We start from the raw sequence: 5058 nt of genomic DNA on the forward strand, positions 1-5058 counted from the left end.
CCACCCCTTTCATTAATACCTTCCCTCTTCTCCTCTCTCCCTCTCCTCCCACTCTCTCCCTAGCTCCCTCTCCCTAGCTAGCTAGCTAGTTAGAGCTATATATCTATAGAGCTACTAGGTATTAAGAAGGAAAGTGCTCGATATCCCTCTCGACACATAAGAAAAGTGTTTGTGTGGATAGGACCAAAACTATATATATATATATATATATATATATATACAGACGGTCTATTCTGCTAATATTAGCAGAATAACTATTCTGCACACCACTTCGGCACTGCACGCTCAACAGAAGCGCACTGCATCATTTTGACGACGAGCACTGCAATAGAGACTAGTGAACTTCGCGTAAAAAAAATTGCATGCAGTGTTTTTCTTGTACTGTTTTCGCTCTAGTTTTTTAAACGTTTATCGGAACGAGGCGTATAATATACCGTTGGAAAGCTATAGATTAGGCGCAACTTCACCATGTTGAACACTTTTCGAGATTCCTTGCGGTTTAAGAGCAGTTTCAAAAACGGCGCGACGGACGATGAGTGGCAGCGAGCGTATTTTCGCGATTTTTTCTAAACCGTTCATCGGAATAAAGCAAATGATACGCCATTGGAAAGATATGATCGAGGCGCATCTTTTTAATATCAATTATTTTCTGTAATTTGTTACGGATTAAGAGCAGTTTCAAATTTACTAAATCGCGGAATTCTGTTTTTTCAAAAAAATTTAAATTTTCGGTACTGTTTTCTCTCCAGTTTTTGAACCGTTTATCGAAACGAGGCGTGTGATACGCCGTTGGAAAGCTACGAACGAGCCGCAACTTTCATATGTGGAAATAGTTTTGGAATTCCTGACGGTTTTAAGTTAACTTTAAAAATCGTGCGACGGACAACGAGTGGCAGCGGCTGTTTTTGGCGAAATTTTTGCAAATCGCTGGTCGGAATGATTCAAATGATACGCCGTTGGAAAGATATCGATGATACGCAACTCTTTCATGTAGAACACTTTCGCTAATTCCTTATGGTTTAAGAGGAATTTTGAATTTACCGAAATGCGGACACTCTGTTTTTCGCAACACCCAAATCGACGTGGGTACTTCATCCGACTAAAAACCGCACTGCAACGGACGAAAAACCGCACTGCATCCCACGGGTAAGAGAACTGCATGGTTTCTTTTATTCAAACGTAAATTTTTTCATGTGTTTTGTACCAGGAGATGAGACTAGCAAACCACACACAAGAGAGTAGCGAACCACACCAACGAGATTAGTGAACTTCATACTAAAACCATGAAGTGAGCCGCGCCCCAATTCGAATGAGCCGCATCAGACGAAAAACGCACTACTTCAGAAAAATACCGTACTGCATCAGACGGGCAAGTGCACTGCATCGTTTATTTTGTCGGATGAAAACTTTCTCACCCGAAAACTACACTGCTTCAGACTAAATACCGCCCTGCATTAGACGGACAATTGCACTGCATCGTTTCTTTTGTCGGATGAAAATTTTCTCAGTCAAAAAAGTGGACCGCTCTTCACGTAAGTAAACCGCAACAGTATTTGAGAAGTGAACAGCGTTACTATAAAGAATGAGTTGCCTTATCATTTTTCTTTTATGGAGCGAACCACCAAACCATATATAATGAGCTGCATCATTAGTCAACATTTTTTTGTCACACAATCATTTTTTCTTCTTCAATACTTACCATCAACCACATAGTTTGGCAGAACCAACTATATTGTGTTTCCGACAATTACAAACATAATTTGTCAGAGCAGCCGGACTACATGGACGAGACTAGCTAACTTCTTTTATCCAGAGCAGCAAAAGAGAAGTCTGGAGTGAACCACCAAGTTTGTTATCGAACTTCATTCTATAAAACTTACAAAAAATAGCCCTGCAAATTTACATAAAACCCACTCAATACAAAATGAAAAAAGAAATCAAAGGGAGATGCATCGTACACCAGCGGCGGACTGCTTTTGCCTGCACAAAAATTTTTCCCGCCGACGGATATAATCTGAATTTACAACGAAAAAAGGCATATGATATAACCTGAATGCTGCACACACTTCTTGAATCTTTTGCTCATAAAATCATTTAACTAATTGTCCATGTATTCATGTTAAAGAGAGAAACATTAGTAACTGATGCAGGACCTATGCTTACATGACAATGGCTAATGGGATCTCTCCAAATTATGTGCACAAGTTCAGAGTAAGCTCAAAATGCACTGCTCAAACACTAAATCTCTTCCCTGTCATAAGTTGCATGTTGTTGTGAGGACGAATCGAGAAGGGAAAGGAAATACATGGCACCTGGTCGGCGGGTGGCCGCCATGCCACCGAGCAGCAGAGGGAGCCTGTAGGGGAACATTGCAGAAAATTAAAATTTTTCCTACGGTTTCACCAAGATCCATCTATGAGTTCATCTAAGCAACGAGTCAAGGGGAAGAGTTTTCATCTACATACCACTTGTAGATCGAGTGCGGAAGCGTTCAAGGGGATGGTGATGATGGAGTCGTACTCGTCGTGATTCGGATCACCGATGACCAAGTGCTGAACGGACAGCACCTCCGCGTTCAACACACGTACGGGACGGACGACGTCTCCTCCGTCTTGATCCAGCAAGGAGGAAGGAGAGGTTGAGGAAGGCACCTCCAACGGCAGCACGACGACGTGGTGTAGTTGGTGCAGAAGTACTCCGACAGGGCTTCGCCAAGCACGTACGGAGGAGGAGAGGTGTTGGGAAGGGGAGGGGCTGCGCCTTGAGTTGTGTACAACAGCCCTCCCCTCACCCCTCTATATATAGGAGGAGAGGGGCAAGGGGGCCGGCCCTCTAGGGGAAACCCTAGAGGGGGGTGGCGGCCAAAGGGAGAGGAAAAAGGGGTGGCTTGCCCCCCAAGCTAGGGGGGCGCCCCCTTTAGGGTTTCCCCTCCCCTTGCCCTAGCCGCATGGGCCTAGGTGGGGAGGCGCGCCCAGCCCACTAGGGGCTGGCTCCCTCTCCCACACAGCCCATGTGGCCCCCCCGGGAGGGGTGGCCCCACCCGGTGGACCCCCGGAACCCTTCCGGTGGCCCCGGTACAATACCTGTATGCCACCGAAACTTTCCGGTGTCCGTTTAACCACTTTCCTTATATAAATCTTTACCTTCGGACCATTCCGGAACTCCTCGTGACGTCCGGGATCTCATCCAGGACTCCGAACAACATTCGGTAATCACATACTTGTCTTCCTGATAACCCTAGCGTCACCGGACCTTAAGTGTGTAGACCCTACGGGTTCGGGAGACATGCAGACATGACCGAGACGACCTCAGGTCAATAACCAACAGCGGGATCTGGATAGCCATGTTGGCTCCCACATGCTCCTCGATGTTGTCATCGGATGAACCACGATGTCGAGGATTCGGTCAAACCCTGTATGCAATTCCCTTTGTCAATCGGTACGTTACATGCCCGAGACTCGATCGTCGGTATCCCAATACCTCGTTCAGTCTCGTTACCGGCAAGTCACTTTACTCGTACCGTAATGCATGATCCCGTGACCAGACACTTGGCTACCTTGAGCTCATTATGATGATGCACTACCAAGTGGGCCCAGTGATACCTCTCCGTAACACGGAGTGACAAATCCCAGTCTTGATCCGTGTCAACCCAACAGACACTTTCGGAGATGCCTGTAATGCACCTTTATAGTCACCTAGTTACGTTGTGACGTTTGGTACACCCAAAGCACTCTTACGGTATCCGTGATTTACACGATCTCATGGTCTAAGGAAGAGATACTTGACATTGGAAAAGCTCTAGCAAACGAACTAACCGACCTTTGTGCTATGCTTAGGATTGGGTCTTGTCCATCACATCATTCTCCTAATGATGTGATCCCGTTATCAACGACATCCAATGTCCATAGTCAGGAAACCATGACTATCTGTTGATCACAACGAGCTAGTCAACTAGAGGCTCACTAGGGACATATTGTGGTCTATGCATTCACACGTGTATTACGATTTCCGGATAATACAGTTATAGCATGAATAAATGACAATTATCATGAACAAGGAAATATAATAATAATGCTTTTATTATTGCCTCTAGGGCATATTTCCAACAGTCTCCCACTTGCACTAGAGTCAATAATCCAGTTACATTGTGATGAATCGAACACCCATAGAGTTCTGGTGTTGATCATGTTTTGCTCGCGAGAGAGGTTTAGTCAGCGGATCTGCTACATTCAGATTCATATGTACTTTGCAAATATCTATGTCTCCATCTTGAACATTTTCACGGATGGAGTTGAAACGACGCTTGATGTGCCTGGTCTTCTTGTGAAACCTGGGCTCCTTGGCAAGGGCAATAGCTCCAGTGTTGTCACAGAAGAGTTTGATCGGCCCCAACGCATTGGGTATGACTCCTAGGTCGGTGATGAACTCCTTCACCCAGATTGCTTCATGCGCTGCCTCCGAGGCTGCCATGTATTCCGCTTCACATGAAGATCCCGCCACGACGCTCTGCTTGCAGCTGCACCAGCTTACTGCTCCACCATTCAACATATACACGTATCCGGTTTGTGACTTAGAGTCATCCAGATCTGTGTCGAAGCTAGCGTCGACGTAACCCTTTACGACGAGCTCTTCGTCACCTCCATAAACGAGAAACATGTCCTTCGTCCTTTTCATGTACTTTAGGATATTCTTGACCGCTGTCCAGTGTTCCTTGCCGGGATTACTTTGGTACCTTCCTACCAAACTTACGGCAAGGTTTACATCAGGTCTGGTACACAGCATGGCATACATAATAGATCCTATGGCTGAAGCATAGGGGATGACACTCATCTCTTCTTTATCTTTTGCCGTGGTCGGGCATTGAGCCGAGCTCAATCTCACACCTTGCAATACAGGCAAGAACCCCTTCTTAGACTGATCCATTTTGAACTTCTTCAAAATCTTATCAAGGTATGTGCTTTGTGAAAGACCTATGAGGCGTCTCGATCTATTTCTATAGATCTTGATGCCTAATATATAAGCAGCTTCTCCAAGGTCCTTCATTGAAAAACACTTATT

This window comes from Triticum dicoccoides, chromosome 4B (assembly GCF_002162155.2).
Source record: "Triticum dicoccoides isolate Atlit2015 ecotype Zavitan chromosome 4B, WEW_v2.0, whole genome shotgun sequence".
NCBI lineage: Eukaryota > Viridiplantae > Streptophyta > Magnoliopsida > Poales > Poaceae > Triticum > Triticum dicoccoides.